Source organism: Vicugna pacos, chromosome X (assembly GCF_048564905.1).
Source record: "Vicugna pacos chromosome X, VicPac4, whole genome shotgun sequence".
NCBI lineage: Eukaryota > Metazoa > Chordata > Mammalia > Artiodactyla > Camelidae > Vicugna > Vicugna pacos.
This window is the reverse complement of record NC_133023.1, coordinates 97,820,309-97,846,263: the sequence shown is the minus strand read 5'-3', so window position 1 is coordinate 97,846,263 and position 25,955 is coordinate 97,820,309. Positions and strand designations below refer to the sequence as shown.

The 25,955-nt window shown below is 38.6% G+C and overlaps 1 protein-coding gene and 1 non-coding gene across 6 annotated transcripts in view; one reads left to right on the top strand and one right to left on the bottom strand.

Moving 5' to 3' along the window:
- The window catches only part of ATP11C (ATPase phospholipid transporting 11C (ATP11C blood group)), a 152,112-nt gene that overhangs the window by 29,755 nt on the left and 96,402 nt on the right, over positions 1 to 25,955 (top strand). The window lies entirely within an intron of this gene.
- On the bottom strand, positions 4,727 to 4,846 carry LOC116277469 (U6atac minor spliceosomal RNA). Its single transcript, XR_004186924.1, has one exon. It is a non-coding gene; the product is annotated as a U6atac minor spliceosomal RNA (small nuclear RNA).

The window sequence follows — 25,955 nt, the reverse complement described above, 5'->3', positions numbered from 1 at the left end:
GTTGCCGTGTTCTGTCTGCTTTCTCCTTGCCGAGTATCCTGATGCTCACTGATCACCTACCTGGACCTCTGCCTGTTGCTGCCCACTCTCCTTTTCCAATTATACACTCTTGCCTATTTGGGTTTCCTCTCAGAGCTTGCTTCTGGGTACATCTTCAAGCACCTGACATTCCCTTCCTCCAATATAAAGGGATCTGTGTAGTCTACAGGGCTTGATCTGCCATGCTGCCTGCTTTCAGAAGCTTAATTATGACAATCACTGATTTCCATTCTCTTTATAAAAATCTGTCAGCTTTTAGTTGCCTTAATTTGCTATTTCCTGATATTATAAACTCACTCCTTGACTCTTTTTATTGGATTTTTTTTTTTGGTCTTTCCTTAGAGCAAATCTCACATGTACCCCTTTTAGCCACTTGTTAGTTTCACAGGGAGTGGCCTCAAATCATAAAATCTTAGCATTGGAAGAGACTTTCAAAGACACCTAGTTCAACTTTCCCTGTGATCAGTAGCTTACCAAATCCCAAAATAACCCATCAGTCACATTTTTCAACAGCTTTCTACTGGCTTCTTGGGCCCAGAACTATCAATCCATTCATTTATTTAATTCATTCATTTTTTTTCAGTCAACACAGTTACTGAACATCTGCTTTTAACCAGACACTGGGGATATGTGTGTGTGTGAGAGAAAGAGAGACCATTCTTGTCCTTGAGGAGCTGCTACTCTAGTGGGAGGTAGAGAAGTAAACACAGTTGCTGGCTAGAGACATGCAGTGGGTAAGAGAATGGATCGTTTCTTCTGCATGACTAAAGGTTGATTTCATGGAGGAGCTTTTTCTGCCACTCCAGTTAACATCAACTTTCTAGTCTACCACCACCTTTTTCAGCTACTCGGTAAAGAGAGAGGGGAATCTCCTCTCTGCCTCTGTCTGTACTTGACTTGCCCTTGGAATCATCTTTCTAAATGCAAATCTTGGTTTGTTTCTCCTTTGTTAATAGGCTACCCCACAAACTGACATCTACCTCTTTGGCACAACTTATAAAGCCCTCGACCCCTCCAGTCTCATACACACTATTTTTCATCAGGCTTTCAGTACCCCCAAAACATCATGCAGTTTTGTTGCTACATTGTACTTACTCACACTTCCATTGCATATGTTGTTCCTGCTACCTAGAATGACTGCCAGTCTTGTCTTCATGGTGAACTCTGGGGCACTGAAAGCCTGATGGAAAAATGGTACATAAGGAGGAATAAATCACACTTCTAACTTTCCTTTTCCCTTAAGGTGTACTCCGACCCGTTGGCTTCTATTGCACCTTACACACTCCCATCCCTGCCACCAAAAGATTATAAACTACTCTAGACCAGGCTGTCTCTATGTCTTCAACCTTCACACAGAGACTGGCGTCGAATGAGCAGTCAATAAATATTTGTTGGATGAATGGGTAAGTAAATGAGCAAAGAAATGAAGACAAGTCTTCTGTAGTCTGTTTTTCACTTTAGGTCTCTCTTGGAGCACTGAGAATGCTACTTAAAAGATACCTACCACTGTTTTGACCATGGTTCCTTGACAACCTAGGACCATGCTCGCTGGCTTATCCACTACTAGACACCTGCCTGCAGCTATCACTGAACAGCCTGCCAAACAGGGAGAAAGGCCCTTTGTAGGGGTCTGGACAACTCTTCACCTCCCACCCTGTAGCCCCTGCTGCCAAGATGAGTTTCTACTGTGTCTCTTCAAAACTCTAATCAAAAGAAAGCAATTACACAGTGAAAATGCTTCTTTCCTTTCCTGCTCTGGTAAATCAGAACGGTTATAAAGTAAGGACAATTAGTACTTGAGCAAGTTCCTATCTTATTAAGCAATCCTTTGAATGAGTCAGCCAGAAACTCAAACCACTGGTAAGGACAGTGGCCATTTATCATTTTAAGTTGATCTGTTTCAAATGAATAGCAAATAGGGTATTTTGGTCCTAAATTATACATTTATCACCTTACTAGAGCCCTTTTTTACACAATTATGTCATTGAATAGTGCAAGACACACAAAACTGTCATGAACTTTGCCCTCCCTGTCTTCCTGTTCTTTAATCGGATCTTAAAATCAAAACTCAGCACTTTGAGTTCTGATAAGATATAGATCTCTGCCTAAAATAGTTGGCCATTTCTGAGATGGTAGGCATTTTTCCTTAGGGTTATTGAGGCATAATTTACATACGGTAAAATTCACCCTTTTTAGACATATACAAATCTATGAATTTTGACAAAATTAGTGTGTGGCCACCACTGAAATCATGTAAAGGAATTTTCTATCACCCAAGGTGTTCCCTCATGCTCCCTTGTAGTCAGTCTCCTCCCTATATTGCCAAACCCTGACAACAATTGCTCTGATTTCTGTCTCTATATTTTGTTATTTCCTGCATTTCATATAAATGAGATCAAAATATGTAGTTTTTCAAGTCTAGCTTATTTTGCTTAACATAATGCTTTTGAGTCATCTGTGTCGTTGAATTTATCAGTAGTTTACTGCCTTCTGTTGCTGAGTAGATTTACACTATATGAAGGTACAACAATCTGTTTATCCATTCACCAATTGATGTACATTTGGATAGTTTAAAGTTTTTGGTAGTTATAAATAAAGTTGCTGTAAATATTTGTATTTCAGGTTTTGTGTAGACATATACTTTTATTTCTCTTAGGTAAATACCAAGGAGTGGAATGGCTGGATTTTATGATGTGTGTTTAATTTTATAAGAAATTGTCAAACTGTTTTTCAAAATGACTGTACCATTTTTTATTCCAGTCTGTGGCTTGTCTATTTATTTTTAAATTTTCTTACTATCTTTCAAAGAGCAAAATTTTAAATTGTGATGAAATGCAATTTATCAATTTTTTCTTTTATGGTTCATGCTTCTGTCCTATATAAGAAATAATTACCAGATCTAGGATCATGAAGACTTGCTTCTTTTTTTTTCTAGGTATTCTGTAGCATTAGGTTTTATATGTCAGTCTATGATCCATTTCAAGTTATATGTTTAGGGTGATGTTTGGGTGGACATTCATTTTTTTGAATATAGATATGTCCCATTGTTCTAGCATCATTTGTTAAAAGACAAAAAGGCTATCCTTTGTCTATTGAATTAAGTTCATATCTTTGTCAAAAGTCAATTTATCATATACAGGCAGACCTTGTTTTATTGTACATCACTTTATTGTGCTTCACAGATACTGTGTTTTTTATGAATTGAAGGTTTGTGGCAACCCTGTGTCAAGTAAGTCTATCAGTGCCATTTTTCCAACAGCATTTGCTCACTTCATGTCTCTGTGTCACACTTTGGTAATTTTTATAGTATTTTAAACTCCACCAGCAAAAAGATTACCCCTCGCTGAAGGCTCAGATGATGGTTAGTGTTTCTTAGCAATAAAAATAAAGGTAGTTTTTAATCAAGGTATGTACATTGATTCTTTAGAAATAATGCTATTGTACACTGAATAAACTACAGTATAATGTAAATGTAACTTTTACATAGGCACTGAGCAATTAAAAAATTGATGTGACTTGCTTTATTGCAATACTCGCTTTATTGCATTGATCTAGAATCAAACCCACAGTATTCTCTGAGGTGTGCCTCTATACGTATGCATCAATTTCTGTTCCAATGATCATATGTTTATTCTTTTGTCAATATCTCAATATCCTAAGTAGTGTATCTTTATAGTAAGTCTTAAAGTTGGTTGGTTTGAGTCCTCCAGCTTTTTCTTTTTCAAAATTGCCTTGGTTATCTTACATTATTTATTTTTCCATATAACTGTTAGAACCACCTTGTAAATTTCTCAAAAAAAGGCATGCTTAGATCTTATTGAACATTGAATTAAATGCTGAATTGAGATTGAATTGAATGTATAAATTATTTTGAGGGAGAATTGCAATATTGGTGATATTGAGTCCTCTGATCCATGAACACAGTATACCAGTTCAATTACTTATGTCTTTGATTTTTCTCACTGGTTTTGTTTGTTTGTTTGTTTGTTTTTGGTAATTTTCAACATGTAAGTCTAATAGTACTTTGTTAGATTGATTCCTGAGTATTGCCTATTTATTGGTGCTACTACAAATGGAGCTTATAAAAATTTCAGCCCCTTGTTCACTGCTGTATATAAAAATAAAATTTATTTTTCTATGATTATCTTTTATTTTCTATCCTTGTTAAAGTCACTTATTATTTAGTAGTTTTTTATAGATTCTTTTGAATTGTCTACTTAGATAATTACGTTTTCTATGAATAAAGACAATTTTTTTCTCCTCTCCAATTTTTTCTATTCTTATTATTTTCTGTACCTTACTGCATTAGCCAAGACTTCCATCCAGCATGCTGATGAATGGAAATGGTAAGAGCAGATTCCTCCTTGCCTTGTTCCTGATCTTAGGGCAGAATCATTCAATTTTTCACCATTGAGTATGAGTTAGCTGTAGGTTTTTCATAGATACTCTTTTTCAGGCTGACAAAGCTTCCTTCTGTTTCTAGTTAACTGAGTATTTTTAAAAATCATGAATGGCTGTTGAATGAATATCACACTTTTTCTGCATCTGTACGAATAGTCATGAATTTTCTTCCTTGGGCTGTTGATATTATGAATGGCACTGTTTGAGTTAAGAATGTTGAACCAACCTTGCATTCCTAGGCTAATCCCATATGACTATTTTATATTATTCTCTTTTATTTTATGAATAAAAATCGTGGTTAGGTGCTGCAAAGTTGTTGGCAATTCCTTAACTATATTTGTGTTTTATAGGTCACTAGAACCACTTCCATCCTTGTTAAGGGAAGTGCTAACCTTGCCTATGACACAGTACAGGTAGAGCGCTTTTCTTCATCTTCATTTGGTCTTTAGGTTATCAAGAGAGTAAAAGGAAAGGCAACAATAAGTGAATGTCTTTGTACTAGGCAATGTGTGTGTTTATTTAATTTAATCTTAATAGGAAACTGAGGTTCAACAAGTAATTTGTACCACTGAAGTCTTGGAGCTAGTAAATGGCACCATCAGAATTTAAGTGCAGGTTTATTTTGGTAAAAACCCATGATCAGTCCACTAGATTTTTAATGCCCCTCTCTGGGAATGACCTTGCGTGCATGTGGCGAGGTGTAGGGGATGAGACAGAAGACGACGGGGAGGGTGGAGGAGAGATTGAGATTAGGAAAGGGAAAAATGTTTTACCACCTGTGGACTGAAATACAGTGCACAACCTATAAGTTGAGAGTTATGTTTTATTCGGCAGACTTTCTAAGGACTGGAGCCTGTCAGATCGCTCTAGAAGACTGTTCCAAAGTGACGGGAGGAGCCAGGATGTTGAGGAGTTTTTACAACAAAGATCAGGTAGTCAGAACATTAAGAGATTACTGTTAATTAAAGAAAACCAGATATCTCAAATTAAGGAATTTAGTGATTTTCTATGTGTGGGAAGGTGCAAAGGTCTGGGCTCATTGAAATCATGCCTTTGATGTGCACCTAGCTATCTAGGGCCAGGTTCCTGTTCTCCCACATCCTGATTTCCCTCAGGGTGCATGGTTGGGGGTGGCAGCAGAGGCTGTCTCCATCCTGAGTTCCCTCCCCTCACTGGAAGGGGTGGGGGTGTGTGTGGCAGTAGTGGCTAATGGCTTGATGGCGGCATCATTGTTAACTGATATGGCTGGCAGTACTTTTCATTCATACACCTTTCATTGCCATCTCAAAATCGGGGCTTTTTAGATATCATGATTTTCTTCTCAGCTCTGCCATTTACTTGATTTGTGGCACATTTGTCTCTCTCTGACTCATTTTTTAAAAATATGAAATGTAGAATATTAACCCGGGTTGTTATGAGAAACACAGATAATACATTTAAAGTACCTTGCACATAGAATGTGCTCAATATAATGGTGCTCACTACTATCATCATTATTGATTTCCTACCACTAAGCACTTTACAACTGGAAATAATTAATTTGGGTTTGGAAAATGATTTCTGTAGTTGTCTGTTTAGTTCTTTTGCCAAAATAGCCTAGAGCAAGTTTCTTTTTATAAAAAATGGACTTAAGTTTCCTGTTTTTTACTTACCTCCTTTCTAAGTCAAAGCAACACCAATTTACTAAATCAGCTTGCAAATTTGATTTAAAACGTTTACTGCTAAATCCTTTGGGCTCTGGAATTGAGTGTGTGCATGTGTGTCTGTGTGTGTGGTCTGGAAGTGGGTGTCTCAGCCCAGAGGACTGGAGATGCCATTTTCATTTCACACGGGCAACCAACATTGATAGCTTTAGTCCCTTAGCTCACGCAGATCTGACAGTTTCTGAGTCATTGAAACTCTCTTCTCTGACACAAACCACTTCATGCTGTTTGGAGGTAATGATTTCTTTTTTTGGTAAGGTTATTTTGGTTATCACAAATAGGGCCTAAGAGCTTCTGTGTTTCGTCAGTCAAGTCAGGAGGTAGCAATAAGAAAAAAGACCGAGTCTGAGAAAGGCCATCAGGCCATCATCAAATGACCTTTCTAGTGTCCAGGACCTTAGGAGGGCTGTTGGCTCCAGCTGCAGCAACCCATAGCCTTCTGGGAATTGATTCTCGTTATTAGTTGATTTCCCAGCAGTAACCTTTCAACTGAAAAGTGCTGCTTGACAGATGAAAGTAAAGGAAAATGAATTGTATTTTGAAAATTTTTGGTTAATATCACACCATCCCTTGTTGCAAATCAGAATTGGTAGTCGCTAGTCTTTTTTTTTTTTAAAAGCTTTATTGAGGTGTGATTGTTATACAAAATATTGCCCATATTTAATGTAAACAGTTGACGGGTTTGAACAGATGCATATACCCCTGAAACCATCACCACAATCAGGATCATTTGCATATCCATCATCTCCAAGTCTCCTCCTGCCCTCATATTTATTTGTGTGTGTGTGTAAGAACTCTTAACTTGAGAGCTACCCTCTTAGCAAATTTTTAAATGAAAATACAGCATTTTACATATTGCTATTTTCAGATCACTTTGACCACATCTTCTAATTTAATTTCCACCTTAATGAGGGTAGGGCTTATTTCTATTTTGTGATGAAAAATAGAATTTAGGGATATGTTTTCCCAGAGATCACCATCAGATACTGTGTCAGTGTCCAGAAATCAATTTTGCTTTTTGCCCAGTTCTCTTTGCATAAGACCGCTGGGCCTTGGGCCTGATCTGGCTCTCTAAACGTCACTGACCTGGTAAACACTCAAAAACTAAATGTTTAATGACCACCTTTGTCCCCACAATTAGTATCAACAAATGTGATTACTTAGCTTCAAAGAGAGTTCATGAAATAAGTAGTTGGTGGGAGATAAGATTTTGGAAGTAATTTCTACCTTTCATATGTGTAACTTTCCCTTTCTAGATTGGCTCGACAGAGAGTTCCAGTGTCCAGGCAGCAATGTTCAAAGGCTGGTCATTAAACTTTCTGGTGGTCTTAATTAAAATGTTTGGCAGTGAGGTGAAGCCCAGTGTGGTAGATCTGACGCGGCCTCTTGAGTGGTTACTTTGTGTTAAACACTTATTTCTAATCTTTATAGGGGCATAGAGATTAGAGTGAAACAAAAAATATTCCACACTTAGGACCTCACAGGCTAGCAGACAAGATGGAAGCCTGCATAGAGCTGCTTCCGTTTCAGCTTCCTGCAGTACATCCTCCATGCTGCCAGCAGAACAGTCTTTCTAAAACACATGGCCTTTCCCTGCTTGAAACTTTCTGGGGATTCCCTGTTTCTCAGGGGACTGGGTCAGACTTTCTTATCAGGATGGAAAAGGGCTTCTCTGAAGTGACCCAGCTTCTCCCTCTATACCCACCCCTGCGGCCAGGATCCCAAATCTCAGTACCCTGGTAACCTGGGTGGGACTATGTATGAGGCAGGCGGTCCTTTCTGCCCAGTTCCGATTCCATCCTATGCATTCTCCCTCATGTCTCGTTTCTCCAGAAGTGTCACTTGAAAGGATGCAAGTTTCTTCATTTGTGATATGAGGATGAATAGTGACACCTGCATTATGGGCTTGCTGTGAGGATTCAACCAGGTGGTGCATGCTGAGGGCTCAAACAATGCCTGGCTTTTAGAGGATTTGTTCAATAAATGGTAGCTAGGCTTTATTATTATGCAGTAGGAGAAGCAAGGGTGTAAAGGTAAAAATCTTCGTATTTCCAGGTGCTCAGAGCACGTCATGATTTTTCATGCCTCTCGGTGTTTACTCATGCTGGGCCCTCTGTCTAGAATGCTGTGTTCGTCTGGGTCCTCTGAGAAGCAGAAATTTAGGATTAAACAGGCAAGGATTTTGTAACCAACCACCTGCGTGAGAGACACTAGGGAGGGAGATAGATGGGAAGGGTGGCAGTGCCAAACAGTCCATGATGCAAGTCTGACCCCTGGTGAAGAGGAGAGAGAGTAGCTTAGGCCAAAGCTCTCTGGACTGCTGTGCAGTTGAAGGAAGGTTCAGAAAAGCCTTTGGGGAGTTTGAAGTCAGTGGTCAGTCCAGTCCTGACCCTGCTGTACTCAGTCATCGGCTAGGTGCAACCCACTGGAAGCACAAACGTTAGGATGAATTTGAGGTAGCAGCTCAGTTCCGTTCCCTGTCATCAGAGACCTTCCTCTGAGCCTCCAGAAATGCCTTTCCTCTTCCGTTTAATTCTTCCTGCTTGTCCTCAAAGGGCCAGCTTTAAATGGTTCCTCTCTGGGAAACTTCCTTGAAGGAAATATGCGGCATGTCACATGATGGTCCCACTGCCTACAATGATCATCCCCTAATCTCTGCCTAGCAAAGTCCTAGTAAACTGACTTGAACCGCTACTATCTGAAAAACGAGTAGGTGCTCAAGAAACATTTATTGAATGAATGAATGAGTTAGTAGGACTTAGACAAGCAGATTGAAGGGAGAAGATAGTTGAGGCAGAGCAAACTGCTTGAGCAAAGCCATAGAGGGGGAAGAATGAAGAATTTTTTTCTTTTTCTCAAATAATTGTCTTGCCCCAAAACTGTAATTTTAGAGAATGTATATTATGATGCAAAACAGTGGGGGTAGGAGTTTTTTCCTGGCAGTTGAAAATGATTCATATTTGAGAACTTTGTTGAGAACAATGTTTTGAGTATTTCCTGAGAGACTTCTTCCCCGAGAGGAAACAGAGTTGATAGAAATGGAATTTTACTGCTGCCAGGAAAAGTGCGATAAAGATCAAATCTTGTACAAGTACTACCAGAATAGAAATTTCCATGGAGTGAAGAGATTTCAGAGTCCTACCTAATGGTTCATATGTATGTAGTGTTCAGTGCAGCTGAACTATAATTCTGTAATGGAATTTGACCAGTTTTGACAATCCAGTTTGTAACATATGAATTAGTGGAGACTCATTCATTTTGACATTTGCTGATGCTGCCAGATGTTGACCATATTTTTGATGGAGAGAAATAGGAAGCTGGCCAGGATCCCAGATCTCAGTATTACTATCAACTGTCTACCACTGCCACATGTTGCCAGAGGAGATGGACACACTGAGGATAAGGTCGCACAAAATCACTTTCTGTCAGCAACTAGAGATTTAACCCCTAATCGCTATGGAGTGTTTTACCCTGGTGATCTGGATTGGCCTGTGTATGAGGCAGGTGCTCCTTTTTGCCCAGGTCCAGTTCTGTCCAATGCATTCTTCCTCGTGTCTCCCTTCCCCAGAGGTGCCACTTGAAGGGATGCAAGTTTTTTTAATAATTTGTAATATGGAGGTGAATAGTGACACATCATGGGCTTGCTATGAAGATTCGACCAGGTAATGCATGCTGAGGGCTTAGATGGTGCCTGGCATAGAGTATTTAATTTGTTCAATAAATGGTAGCTAGGCTTTATTATTATTATGCAGTAGGAGAAGCAAGGGAGTGAGGGTACACTCTGAATATTTCTAGTATTATGAAAGTTGGTTGTTCATGCATTTGCTAAGTGCCTGTTCTGTGATGAAACAGCATGGGGCTCTAGGGACATGAGCTACTCTGGCCCATTCTGTAATTAACATGCACAGTTGCAGATAGCCATCTCTTCTCTCAAATGAGGACAGTTTATTTTGGCTTGTCCATAAGCAAAATCACTTGCTTCTCCACCGTGCTCTGACCTGGTGTGGAATACCTTTTCTTCTCTTTCTCGTTGGTCCATCTCTCTCACCTTCAAAGTTCTATTCTAATTCTTCTTTAGGTTACATATGCCTAACATGTCCCAGACACATGAATAATACATTCTCCTCCTTTGATTTTTGTTTATCAGGTTGGGAAACTCTTTGACCCAGTAGCCCTTGCCTTACATATTGTTTCTTCCATTTTTGTGGCACAGTTCACTTGGGATATTATCCATTTACTTTTGTCTTTCACTACTGAGTCATTAATTTCCACAAAGAGCTTTTCCTTTATGTGTGTCTATACACATCTCTCTTAACCATATTCCTCCTTTCTTTTCCAAGTTTTCTGTTACATCAAGAATTAACTCCTGTCTCACTTATTTACTAAGTGTTTTTTGTTTTTTTGGTTTGTTTTTGTTTTGAGGGGAGATATTTAGGTTTATTTGTTTATTTTAAAATTATTATTATTTTTTTAATGGAGGTACTGGGGATTGAACCTAGGACCTCATGCGTGCTGAGCACATGCTCCACCACTGAGCTATTCCCTCCCTCTTCCCCTCCCCCTTCACTTCTTTATCTTATCTGGAAGCCAAAAACATAAATTGAATAATGACTGATGTAGGGGGGTCGAATATTACTATTGATAGATGTGTCCCAAGGTAAAGGAAAGCCATAAAGTTAAAAAGGAGTAGTATTTGAAGTCCCAGAGATATCTTATACTCAGTATATTCAGATCTGAACTTACTCTCTGTCTTCTCTAAGCTTGCTTGCTTATTGATTTTTTAATTGATTGATTGTACCATCAGTTACAGTGTGTCCATTTCTTCTCTAAGCTTGTGACAGTCAGCTCTGGAGATGTTTCTCAGATGGATTTATTTCCTCCTCACTCCGATTGTCCTCACCCGGGGGCCTGGCCCTCTTCATCTTACACCTAGACTAAACAGCTTCTTTTCTTATCTTCTGTCTAGTCCCTCTCTTCCCTAGTCTGACTACACAGTGTCACAGAAGGGTGGGGTTTTTTTTTTCTTTTTTAGCTTTTTAAATTGTAAAATGGAGGTATTAAAAAAAAAAAAAACCAACCGAACAGTATTACAAGGCAAACATACTTAAAATCTCCATCCAGAGCAAGAAATGGAACATTGTCAGCCACCCAGAAGTCCCTTCAGGTGTCCCATCCCAATTATAAGCCTTCCTTCCCTCCTTCCAAAATAACTATTATCTTGACTTTAAAGTAATTATTTTCTTACATTTCTTAATCAACAAGGTGCTTTTTAAAAATATCAGTCTTGCCACATCCAGTTACCACCATGCTGCAGCCTAGGGGAGCTGAACTTCCCTCACAGGTCTACCTTTTCAGCTCCCTTCTGTGACTGCTCCTCTTTGCCCTAACACCTTAGTCTCTGGCCATCCTGGATTATTCACAAGCTCTCAGATGCCTTTTGTGTTTGCCAGATACCGCTAGTCATTTGCTCCTGCTGTTCCCTCTTTCCAGGGTTGCCTCTATTCCCTTCTCTGATGAAGCCCTAGACCCAGCCCGAAGGTCATTTCTTCTGTAAAGCTGTCCTTAGTCTTCCCTCCCTGACATACCTGTGGCAGAAGACTCTCTCCTATCCCTGTGCTCTGTGCCCAGTAGAGCATTTTATACATGCTTCTGTTAGTAGCGTTCATCATAGTCTCTGTTACCTAGCAGCTTGCTTAATGCGTAGTAGGTGCTCAGTAAATGTTTGTTGAAAGTAAGAATCTATGCAGTCAGCCTTTAAAACTCTTTAACAGTGTCAAGTTTTCTTCAGAATTGACACAGAAATCATATATTTGATCATATGATCAAGCTTGATATGGACTATTTAAGATGCTGCTGCTGTTCTGAAAGTTACTATGGTCGAAATAAGTTTTAACTGTATAAAGATAGCACTCCTTTGTTTTAATTCCTTGAATTGTCTTAAAATACTCGGGTTGTGTCAGCCAAACAGGGACTGAAGTGTACTTTATAATAACTTAAAATTCAAAGCAGTTTTTAATCTAATCCTAAAATCAGTAGGAGTAATTTAGTTTTATTTACATTCTCCCTTTTATATTTTATAGAATTAGGATAGATATGATTGAGGAAAAGTTGACAGCTATCAGGATTTTTTTAAAGATTATTTATTATTGTATTAGTTACTTATTTTATTTTGACAGAAGTGGGAAGAGGTAATTAGATTTTATTTATTTTTAGAGGAAGTACTAGGGATTGACCCCGGGACCTCGTGCATGCTAAGCATGCACTCTACCACTTGAGCTATACCCTCCCCCCATCAGGATTGTTTTTTAATTGAAGTGTAGTTGATTTACAATGTTGTGTTAGTTTCTGTGTACAGCATAGTGATTCAGTTATATATACATTTATTTTTCATATTCTTTTCCATTATAGGCTATTACAAGATATTGAATATAGTTCCCTGTGCTATACAGTAGGACCTTGTTGTTTATCTGTTTTATATATAGTAGTTTATATCTGCTAATCCCAAACTCCTAATTTATCCCTCCCCCCGACCCCGCCTTTCCTCTTTGGTAACCATAAGTTTTTTTTTCTATGTCAGTTATCAGGAGTTTTTTAGTTGAAAAGTATTATATGTGGCTAAAACTTTTTTAAACTACAGAAGGTATAAAGTTCACATCCCTACTTCATTTGCAGCCCTATTCCCAAGAGGTGACCACTATATGTAAGCATATACACATGTGCACACACATGTGCACATACATTTATGCATATATTTTTATAAACATGCAGTTGGAATCATACAATGCATAATATTCTTTAATTTGCCTTTTCACTTAATGTATGTTAAAGATGATTTCATTGGTACATATTGAGCTACTCACATAGTTTAACAGTTGCACAGTAGTCCAGTGTTATGGATATTCTAGAGTTAATTTTAACAGTCCCCTCCTGATGGATATCTGGAGTACTTAGTTAATTTTTTTTTACTATTAGAAGCAGTGCTGTTAACCACCATCGTTCTACATTTTTATTTTCTCTTGTTCGTAGAATCACACAAGCTATTTTTAAAATAAAAATTGGAATAATGACATTATTATTGAAAATTTTTCTATTTTGATAGTTGATTTGATAGGTTATAATTTAAAAGTGAAACCAGTGTGAAAAAGAACTTTTGGAACAATAAGAATGAAAACCATCATCACACACTTGAAAATACATATCTAAAAATGTGTGTAAATACTATTATGAACAATAACAGCTACCATTTAACTATCATCCACACTGTCTTCTTTAATCCTCACAGCACTATGGAGTAGATACTGTGGTTTCTAATATGTAGATGAGGTAACTGAATAGAGGAAAGTTAAATGACTTATCCATGGTCCCACAGTTCGTGACGCATCATAGTGAGGACTCCAAAACAGTGTGTACTCAACAGTAAAAAGACAAATAACCCAACTGAAAGATAGTCAAAGGATCTTAATAGACATTTCTCCAAAGAAGATACATAACTGGCCAATAAGCACATGAAAAGGTGCTCATTGTTATTAGCTGTTCAGGAAATGAACATCAAAACTACAATGAGATACCACTTTAGGCCCATTAATATAACTATTAAAAAAAAAAAGAACAGAACTGGTGTTGGTGCAGATGTGGAGAAATTGGGACCTTCATACATTGTTAGTGGCAATGTAAAATGGTACAACCATTGTTTGCCATTTCCTCAAAAAAAAAAATCATGAAATTACCATATGACCCAGCAGTTCCACTCCTAGGTATATGCCTAAGAAAAATGAATACATATGTCTACAGAAAATCTTGTACACATGTGTTTATAGCAGCATTATTCATAATAGCCAAAGGGTGAAAACAACCCAAATGTCCACCAACTGATGAATGCATAATTAGACAAAATGTGGTATATCCCCATACAATGGAAATATCACACATCCATTAAAAGGAGCAAAGTATTGATACATTCAACAATGTGGATGAACCTTGAAAACACTATGCAAAATGAAAGAAGTCAGACATCAAAGATCACATAGTGCATTTATAGAAAAGGCTCAGAATAGGCAGAAAGTAAATTAGTAATTACCAAGGGCTGGGGGAGGGGAGGAGATAAGGAGTGACTGCTTACAGTTTCAGGGTCTCATTTTAAGGGATGAAAATATTCTGGAACTGAATCATGGTGACGGTTGCCCAACTCTGTGAACATATTATAAACCGTTGACTTGTACACTTTAAATATATGGATTGACATTTACTGTCCACCGTTTTAAAATCATGGAGAGCCCTTGAAGTATTGTTCCTTAAAGATCTGTCCATGACTCTTTTTGTGAAGTGGTCTTATCCAATGTCATGCCCTGTGTTGAGTTTAGACGGGTGAACAAATCTCTCTTCTCTAGACCAATCCTCTCCCCTGAGCTAGACCTATATTTAGGGCTGTGTGCTGAAGAGGTCCATTTGGCCCTCCTAGAGGCACCTCAGAAGCACTGGTGTGTCCCAGACAGCTCACTCCATTCACAAATCTGATGCTTCTGTATTCCCTGTCTGAGTGGATGATGTCCCCATTTACCATCATCTAAGCAACAGACCTCCAAGTCCTGTTAGTTCTTTTTCTCTGACAATTCCATCTACTCTTTTCTCTTTTCATGGCAGAATCTGTCTGTGGTCTAGGCCCTCAATTGTTCCTGCCTAGGTGAATGTGGTCACACGCACCCGAGTGTGCCTGGTCCCTGTCCAGCCTCGCCTTTCCTGCCTGCCGTCCTTCTCCTTACACGTTCTCCTTCAGCAACAAATGAACTCCTTGGAGATCACTCAGTCACTCCTTGCCATCTCCTGCCCTTGGGCCTCTGCACCTGCTGGCTTCTCTGCTGGATCTTTCCTCTTATTTCTTAGTTTAACTCCTAATCATTTTTGTCAAACTTGTATCAGGCATTAAATCCAAGAAGTCTCTGTTAACCCCTAACTGGATTTGAGTTAGACACCCTCCTTGCGCCCTCTTGCCTGTAGCTCTTCTGGTGTTATATTCACCACACTGGATTAGAAAGGTCTATTTGAGTGCCTGTCTTCTCTACCAGATTGTGAGTTTTTAGGGCTCATGGGGGAAATCTCTAGTTTTTGTGTGTACGTGTGTGCACGTGCGCACGCGCGAGTGAGCGGGGTACAAGAATCTCCCCTCCTTTAGTCAAGAAGCCTCCTTCTCAGGGAGCCCTTCCTTTATAATTCTATCTAAAATTGCAGTATCCTCCCATGCTGTTTATCTCCCTCCTTGATCTATTGCTGTCCTTAGCACTTATTACTATCTATCATACTATATATTTTGCTTACCTCCTTTATTTTCTGTATTATCCCACTAGAATATAAGCTCTATGAAGAAAGGAATTTTTGTCTGTCTGTCAACTATTACATTCTCACTGCCTCAACCAGTACCAGGTACATCATAGGCACTCATTCAGTGAATATTTGTTAAATGAAAGAATGTTTGCCTCAGCTGACTCAGAGATACATGTTGTGAGTGTACTGTCTGGAGCCTGAATGCCTGACTTTGGATCTGACCCATGACTTTTTATCTTTAATCAAGGGCAGGTTACATAATTCTTTGTGCTTGAGTCTCCTTTTCTGTAAAATGGGGCTAAAAGTCATTTACTGCACAGAGTTGTCATGCAGATTTTTAAAAGTAGGTCTGTATTACATATTACACGAGTGCCTTGGTAATTAGTAGATGTTGAGTAAGGGTTAGTTACTACTCTTCCTCTCTTGGGAAGTTGGCCATAGGGATTCCTTAGTACAGCTACATGTTTATCTCTGCATTTCCAGAGCCTAGTCTGTTATTGCTTGAAAGTATCAAATAATGCTTTGTGAAATAAATGTTTGAATGGAATTTAAACAGATTTTTCAGTAATATTATTTTGTCTTTATAATTGTGTTTTCAATTTTTAATGATTATTATAGCAGTTTGTTTAAGTTAGATGTGTGAATATCTAAAGGAAAACCATAAAGATTTTAGACAAAAATGGGAACTTTTGGACTTTGACATTTATTAGAGCAGTAAGCCCACTCAGACTTCAGTTTTTGAAGAATATTGAAGCTATGACAGAATTCCTGGCTGAGCTTGGTCTAGTAGATTTGTCTGAGTTGAGACCCTTTTTACCTCCTTCCTTGGTTTCCACCAGCTTCAGAGCCCTGCATCTTTTGCAGCCAGGAAGGAAATTGGTCCGGGCTTGTAAAGACTGACGTGTAGTCGGGATAGGCAAATCTTCACTTTCCCAAAATCTTATGCAGAAAGGCAGAAAACTACTCATTTTCGTGTCTTGGAAAGTGAAACTGTATGTGTACGAAGCTCCATCTGGCAAGAGTAGTATTTAATATTTGTTCCTTACTCTCTTCAGAAAATGGGGGCGTGGGTGGTGGTGATGGAAATTAACACTTACTGAATGCCAACTATGGATCAGGCACTATATATATGTGATTCTGTTTCATCGTTACAGGAATATAGTATGGCTCCAGTTTACATATAGGGAAACTGAGGCACGTAGTGGTTAAATAGTTTGCCAAATATGACATACCTTGCTAATAAGCGGCAGGGCCAGGGTTTTGATCGGAGGTCTTTTTGACCCCCACTGTCTGTATCAGTCACACACTTGGATAAGAAATCGTACTGTTACTGTTCATCTCAAATGTTGATAATTTGTTATTTTGGCAAGTTTTTGCTACTTTTCAAAAATTGCCATGAAATTAAAAGAACCTTGGATTTCTTAAAGTTAAGAAACATGTAGCTTCATTGGTAAGAAGTTCAGAAAATACACTGGAAAAGTGTATTCAAAGAGCAAATTAAAAGTAATAGCTGTGAAACTATAATATTTATGTTATACATACACTGATTCATTTTATGTAATATAAACTAGAAAATTAATTTAGATGTGTAAGGAATCCTTAAAATGATTACATATGCTTCATTTATTTTAAAATACTTTTTTTGTTACTGTTTCTTAAAAATACTTATGGGGATTTTTTTTTTTATGGCTTCGCCGTATTTTGGAAATGTGGCATTTTCCATTAATAAAATGTCTCTAGTTTCTCCTCTAACTCTGAGACAGTATTTGTATTTGACATGTCATTTACATTTGAATAAAGCATCTTAGTAATTGCATATCACTCAGGCTGCTGTGTGGCCCTGATGAGTGCTATTTTACATGCTTCTTGGGAATGAAGCAAACAAATGTGTTTTCCTAAGTTGTAGACTTAATAGATAAAATCTCTTTGAGATTAAAGTCCACAAGTACCATGGAATTCTTCTCCCTGAACCGTTCTCTGTGCAGCACACAGTGCAATTACAGCAGATCCAACTCTACTACCAGCAAAACAGTAATGTCAATCCTTTGTCCTTTTTGTCTTCTCCTCCAGGGGGTTTCTGTTCCTAACAAAACAAATCAAAGTGCAGTGTGTATTGCTGGTCCTCTAGAATTATTAGTTTCTGTGGTAACTGTTTAATGCAGACACAGATGCTGCCGAAGTTACTCCCCAAGGGACCATGTGCCTAAGGCATTTTGAAAACTCGAGTATTTTTCATTGTGATACTGCTCTTCTGGAAGAACTGTATACATGGTGGTTTACTTTTCCAGTGTGGTTAGAGCTGACATTTCTAATATATAAAGAGATGTATGGCTGATTTGTATTTGTTTTCTGGCTCTGCTACTTAGCTGGAAAACTTTGAGTGATTTAGTTATCCTCTCTGTCCCTCAATTTCCTCCTCTCTAAAGTGAGGATGATAAAACCTACTTCATTGCTTTGCTGTGAGAATTATTATCCAATATTGTATAATCTTGATTTACACATTTGTTTAAGATAGTGTAGATGTAATATTGGGGTTAAGGATGCAGACTTGAAAGTCAGTCTGTCAACATGCAAAACTTGGCTCTGTTCCTTTCTAGCCACCTGACCTAGAAAAGGTCATATAATCTCTTTGTGGTTTAGTTTCCTCATCTATAAAATGGGCGAGGAAACCTACCTACTTCGTCGGGTTGTTATCAGAACTAAATAAGTTGAACTAAATAATACATATGAAATGCTTTGAAAGATACATGGCACACGGTAAATCTTCAATAGATATGAATCATTGCAATCATTATTGTCATCTCCACTTGTCAGTATGCAGTATCAGTGTTCATTTACTGTGCCCACTAAACTTGAGACCTCCTTGGGAGATTGGACAGAATCTTATTCTTCTTTAAATCTTCTGAGCCTGACATATAGTAGGTTCTGAACTTAAAATATTTGTGGAATGAATGAATTACTGATTGAAGGAATACCTTGGTGCTTCTCAGATCTACCTGGTTTCCCGCACTTCCTTTTGAATTAATCTCTTTCTCCCATGACTCACATGGTTTTTGCAGCTGAACTCACCATGTTTTCTAGAATAAAAGTTTGGAATACTTGGTCCAAAAAACAGGACAATCTTGTTAAATCCAGACTGTACTACTTATCATAGATTCATATTCTGCCTCATTAGATGTATGCCTCCCCTGCTACTTAACTGTGAATCAAGGGATTACATCTGTTTTCCTCTCTGGTCCCCAGCACCTAAGATAGAGTTAGAGTCTGGGGCACAGTAGGTGCTCGATAAATGATTTATGAATTGAACAAAGAGTGTATGCGGCTTCTAGAGATGAGTTCACTCTCCTCATACCTCTATCACAGATGGAGATAAAAGAGCTGTCCTTTCATACCAGTGATGGTTATTAGGAGCTGTGGGATCTGAATCTGACATATTTTGAACTTCAAATTAGGTGCAGTGTATATGAGGGGAAAGAACTTGAAACAAGACATCTGAAAGTCTTCTGTTTCATAAAATTGGATAATGATGCTTTTCTTCAGTGGTTGTTCTTTTCTCCTATCACTTATAACCTAGAAAGCTGTTTTATTTCTCTCTTTCCTGGTCTATCCCAAGTTCTCAAGTGGTAAATTAGATTGGAAATAACTCATTAGTGCTTTGCAGTTGTTGGACAAGGAAAGTTGTCATCAGTGGTGCGGTTTTACTCTCTCTGCATCACTCCACCTGGAGCGTCATGGAAATACCTTCTCTAATTATAGTCATTAAAAGTCTAATGAACTCTTCTGTTTAAAAAAAGCCTTTTACATTTTCTATTAGGGAGTTTCTTTTGATTTGTGCCATATATGCAATTGATGATTGCCATTTATATTTTCTTCTGGCTTTATACAGTTGGTTTCATTTTTCATGTTGTTCGACACATATGTATTATGTAAAACTGTGTATGTAAGTAGAAGTCATTCTTTATTCAGTCTTCTAAGGATATTCTCCTTTTTACTGCTCTTCCTGTGAGGATGAGGATTGAATGTGTCTGCCTTCTGGCAACACATTAAGGCTGTAGTATTTGTTTAGTTATAGGAATATTTAGCTCTTTCTTGTTTGAATTTCTTGTAGCATCTGGATAAATCCAATCCTGGTAGAAAAATCCATTTTTTAAGCACATAAAAAAGAATCTTTTGTATTGTTTAAAAAAAAGTACACTTTAAAAAAAGAGAAACCATTTTGTCTTTACTGACTTAACACACTATAATTGCTTCTTTTTAAAATGTAATTATCTTAAAGTTTCAGTTCCTAAAATCAAAGTTTGAAAGTGCTCATATCAACGACTGCTAATGGGTACCAGGTTTCTTTTGGGGGTGATGATAATGTGTTCTAAATTTAGATTGTGGCAATGTTTGCACAACACTGTGAACGTAATAAAACTATTGCATTGTTAAATGAGTGAAATCTACAGTATATGGATTATATAGAAATAAAGCTGTTATTTGTTTTAAAAAGGTATTCATATCACTATTTAGAAGCTCTGCTACTTGCTAGCTGGCCATGTGGCCTTGAGTAAGTTGCTCTCTTTTCTGTGCCTTGGCTTTGTCATCTGTACATGGTGGTAATAATAGTACCTTCCTAACGTGCTGGTTGTGAGGACTAAATGAATAAATACATGTAAAGAGCTCAGCATCATACTTTGGAACAGAAGCCCTCAAGTATTAGTGTAATTGTTTTTCTACTGTGTGTAGAACTCAGAAGAGAAGTCTGGGGCCAGAGATGTGTGCCTTTCTGGTGCCATCAGTATATAGATGGTAATTAAAGCCATGCATATAGATTAGGTTACCCAGGGAGAGCATGCTGAATGGTGAAGGACTGAGAGCTGAGGGCCTGATCAAGGAGATACTGGCATTTAGTCATTTATTATGGGGGCAGGATAAGCAAATTAGGTAAAGAAAACTCAAAAGGAGTGTCCAGAGTGGTAAGAGGAGGTGTGATGTCATGGAAGCAGAGGAGAAAACTGTCTTCAAGGAGGAGAAGATGGTTAATAGTATTAGTACTAGAGAGAGATTAAGTAAGGAACTGTCCATTTGATTTGGCAAGTTAGAGCTGTGGGAGCAGGGGCAGGAACCAGCTTACAGAGAGAATGAAAGAGTAAAGAGGAGGTGAGGAGTAGACATAGTGTGTTCTTTTGAGGAGGCTACTCGTTATTCAGCAATTATTGAGCTCCTGCTATGTGCCCGTCCCTGCTCTAGGTTAATTGTGTACCAGGGAGCAAAACAAAAAAAAACCCCAAATCCCTGCCCTAAAAGAGCTTTACTTTATGTTGGGCCTCTCTAGGGAAAGAGAGAGGGGAGACTGGAAGAGGATACATTGTCAAGAAAAGTGTGTATGTGTGTAAAATAAGGACTTAACTAAATTAAAGCTACGACATCATGGGGAGGAGAGAGAGTAGAGATGAAGTGGCTTATGGTATAGGGGAGATGGAATAATTATTGTGCAAAAAGATGGGAAGGTGGAGATCAGGGATATACGTGGAGGTTCTTTCTCAATCTGGGACAGCAGAAGTAACTGTAGGGCAAGATGTGCACATACCACAGGGAATGCGAAGAAATGCCTGGCAGAGGAGACTGATTTTCTAAGGAAGGGACGTAGGAGCAAGGTCACGCATAGAGAGGAGTGTGGCAGGGCGGAGAGCCCTGAAGCTGTGAGTAGGCGCCTAGGGTAAGTGGAGAGCGCAGTGAATGAGGACAAGTGGGAGGTTTGTGGAGTGGCACTGAGGAATTTGTAATGGCATCAGTCTTCACATTAGTGTGGTTTTATCAAAACTGTTCTTAGCTTTGTTCATGCAGGAATGAAGACAGCGGTTTCTGAGGTTGGTCTTGAAATTAGGGCTTTGGTGGTCAATTACAGCAAAAAGATTGGTTGGCAGGAAATTGAGGGAGCTGGTGAGAGAATAGGTTCCATGAGTGAACACTTTACAGAGAAAGTGAAGGTAAGGAATTTGAGAAACTGAGGATGGGATTAAGAGACTAGAGGTTTTAAAGAGCTATTGTAGTGGGAGTGGAAGAGCTGAAAGACTGGAAGAGAGAGCTGTTGTTCTCTGAGCTGTCAGAGATGAAGCAGTAGGCGATAAATCCTAGTCTGTCACCATGGAATAGTTAGCTAAAGTAGAGCAAAGGTGAAGAACCTTAGAGCAAAAGAGTTCTGGGACCTGATAACCTAGGTTTCTAGATGAGTTGTCCTCATGGTATTTCCAAGTTCAATGGCAGAGGTGGCATAGAGAACAGGACTGAAAGCCAAATTTCAAAGTCTCCTGTCGATGTCAGTAAGTGACCAGAGATCTATTTGATAGAGATGAAGGACAGTAAAGATCACTTGCGATAATCGTGTCCAAGAACTATCAAACACGAGTGTGGAGTTGGTCGTCCACATAAACATTAGTTTCATAGGATGGTGGCAGGAGATGGGATGGAAAGGCCTCCGGTGACCCAGATGAATGAAGGGAAATGTCCAAGAGAGGTGAGGTCCATTAATGAGGAGTAAACGCTTGTATCTCCAGATCTTATGAGCCCAGAGGGAGGAGGGACTTGTTGCGAGGTTGGATTAATGGACTGCTCAAGCAGTGGGGAGGCGCGGGGAGATTGACCCTTAACTTTGGGGAAGAGTCTTCAGAAGAGAGCTAAATCTTAAAGAAGGCAAGTATTTGTAAGGAAGGTTTTCTGATGTTAAGGATACAAAGAGTTTGATTAACAAGGATGGTGAATTCTTTAGGGCACAGTTTAATCATTGGGTTAGGGACGGGGGAGGTGGGGAGCAGTGGCGTCACGAATGTGGGGTGGAAGAAAGAAGCATAGAGCAGTATGAGGACAAGGATGAGGTTGGGAAGTTAGATTTGGAGTTCCTCCAATTTTTTTTTTTTTCCGAAAACATCTGCCGGAAATGCCATGTGAATAGTTTAGAGTGCCACAGGAGTACCCAGAAATTGCTCCCACCGATTCTTTCCCTCTGCAGATGCTGTCTGGTCTGAGCCTGACTCGAGTTCTAGGTTCTGTGCTTCCTACCCTAAACCTTGACATTTATTTTAACTAATACGAGTCTACTTCATGCAAAGTAGAAACTTTAACAGTGAATGTGCTGTTTTAGAAGTGCAGCCAAAATCCTTAGTTATGATATACTTATTTGTGTTACTTTTAAATTTTTTTCTATTTTTAGCTATATTGAGATATTAATATATAACACTGTGAGAGTTTAAGGTGTACAATGTAATGATTTGACGTATATGTATATTGAGAAATGATTATCACATTAAAGTTAGTTAACACATCCATCACCTCACATAGTTACTTTTTTAAAAATTTTAAATGTTTATTCCCAGGAGTGAGTAAAGGAATTTCTTCGTAGTATTTTATGGTCAACATCAGAGCCCAACTCCCACTTTCACTCATTGTAACAGAGTGGTTGGGTGTTTATACAGCTAAATAAATCTATCTACTTACTTATTTATAACGAAACGGAAAAAGAAAGATGGCAAAAGTAAACCTTAGGAGTTACATAGTGGATTGCATTATACTGCAGACAGTTGCTCAACCCAACCTTGCTTAAATATTTACAAAGCCAATTTTGATTAGCTTTTTAATCCTGTTTATCAGATAGACTCTGATCTACTAAACCAAGTCCAGAGGTGATTATTACTTTATTACACACACAGTCTTTATAATTTAGCTCTTATTTGGGAGGGAGGATTATTTAAGAAAGAAATCTAGTGTTCACTATGTTGGAAATGACTGGACATTAGTAAAATTGAAACCACTTAGCAAAATCTTACTCCAGTTGGTTATATACCAGTTAACAGTTAGAGATTATCTGTGTTCTTACAAGTAAGTATTTCCCTTTTTTTTTCTTTTTGAGTTACTATTTCTTGAAGTCAAGCAATATATCACCCTTTACTATAAACCTTTAAATATAAATATATAAGCAAGCTTACTTTTGGAGGATTCGCTTGACCTCTTCCTAGAATCGGAAGATTCATAGTGAAATTTATATGATGAAGAGTCTCACACAGCAGGCTGAGCAAATCTCTATAGTGGTCTATAACTTTCCTCTTGCTGTGGGAGTTTCTTTCTTAAACTTAATTATTCCTGAAGCAAATCCATTCAAACATATCAAAAATGAAAGGGACAGTATTTGGCAAGCATAAGCATGGTTTAAAAGGGATTCCAAGGGTTCTTAAAGATTTTATTTGTAATAATGATGAAAACTTAGAAAAGCAGAGAATTAATCAGTGTTCTCTTGCCAAGAACAGCTACTTGGAAAGGCTTGCCTTGGGCCTTACTTAAATAGAGGGGATTATGGCTAGAGGCAGTAGTTCCTGAAAGGTGGCTACACTATTAAATGTCATCTTTTAGAATATTTTATCTATAAACTTGATTGAGTACTCGCTTTTTTTAAAAACTCTGATTGATGTAGTTTGCACTTAGTGTTAGGCCCATGAGGGCCTCTTCATTTCCTCTACTCACCTAAGTATGTGAACTATATTCAGACCCCTACTGCTGCCCCCTCCATTCATACACTCATACTTTTCTCTCAGAAATCACTGACCTCTCCTGATATTAAAAAGAAATTGCTTTAAACATTTACTATTAAGAAACACATTGATGAAAAAGCAGAAACATTTATGGTGGTTTTCCTATATCTCTTAAAAGCAGAGGCTCCGGAGGGGTTCCTGAGTTCGCTCTGTCCCACCCTGCCCCCTGGTCACTAAAATCAAACAAGGGCCCACTGCTGCTTAGCAAGCAGCAAGGTTTGATGCTGGGGCCACCAGCTGGGAGCTACAGTTTATGAATGGGAAAACAGAGACTCTGAAAGGGGGAACCGAGCCTCAGCATTGGCTTTCCCGTGGAATGAGCCCTCCAGGCGCCCAGCCTTCCCTGCATTGCAGGTGTTAGAGAGCTTCTAGTTGCGTATGTTTGATTTCACATGCTGGTTATCTCTGCTTTCAAGCTAGTGCCTCACCCAGAGCCCTCCACATGCTGATACTCCCCGAATTCCAACCCTGAGTCACTTATCATAAGCTTTGAGGAGCCATCTGAAGTTGGCTTTAGATCCTTTTTTGCAAGTGTTTTGAATGAACTATATTGAAGTCTTGATTGAAGTCACAATGAACTATTCTGTCTTATGCTCGTATGCTAATTAAATAGTATCTGATCAGTGTGGCATAGTTCATTTAAAGAAGTACCCACGATCATTTGGATTTTGCAGGTATGTGTCCTATTTCTGTTTCACGAAGATTGTATCTGTTTTCATTCTAGTTAAGAAAATGTTCACATTGATTTCATTTGTGCCACTGTTTCAAGGGTGATAAGCCTATACGTGTATTTCAATTATTTATGTTAAGATTGCATTTTTTACATAGATTTTTTTAAATCTGTTGGAAGCAGCTAGTTAGTGACAGCAAAGGAATTTGCTATTTCATTGTGCTGCATAACAGCAGCTAACATCTTTTGAGTATTTACTCTTTGAAGGCCCTGTCTTGCAATTGCCTCATAAATCGTCATCAACATCATCCTCAATTATACAGATAGGGAAACTAAGTCATAATGTGGTTAAGGAATTTGCCAAGGTCACTTACCTAGTAAGTAGCAGAACCAGGATTTGAACCCAGACATCTGGCTCCAGAACCCACATCCTCACTCAGTATGCTTCTCTTCCTTACCTCTTGTATGGCCACCTTGAAACAACCTGGTAATGGTCAGGCTCTCTGAAAGAAGGCCATTAGAATGGCAAATGTCAGAGTGCCTCTGATTTTTGAGCATCAAAAATACACCCATTAGAAGATATTTATAAGACAGTTAAACTATGAGACACTAGCCTCAATCAAACTATTCGCATCTCGGGTAACAGCTTAAGCATCCTTGGTGATCTCAAAGAGCTCTAAATGATACTCTGATTTTGGAGTCAGGCTGGTTTCATCACATGAATGAGCCATATCTGTCCATAATCCTCCCATCACTCCATCCACCTATCCTTCCATCTGTCCATCTACAGAACTCTTCATCTGCTTATAACACACACTTAGGTGTTGCTTTTCTTTATTGAGGAAGCAAGTCTCAAATGTGTACCGAGTGAATGAGACACAGAGCTCCAGGAATCACTGGCTAATCACTTTGAGGGGGAAGCCAGTTTGTAAAGGTTTGTCAATTTGGTATGTCTACAGCCATTCATATGTTACAGGGTCTCTTAGATTAGGTTGCTGAATTTGGCATAGTTGAACAACCTTCATTTTACTTTCAAGGAGACTCATGCAGGTAATTCCAGTCCAGGAGAACAGCAGCTGGGAATAAACTGGCATACTTAGAAAATGAGGAGGGAGACCAGTTTGCTGAGAGCGGAGCCTTCTTGCTGGGGACTGTTAGTAGAAAATGAGCAGTTAGAATGGGTAGGAAAGGTCCAGGCTGTATTAAAGAAGCCCTGAAACCAAGCACAGTGTATGACTCAAAATGAAATTTTCTTGTCAC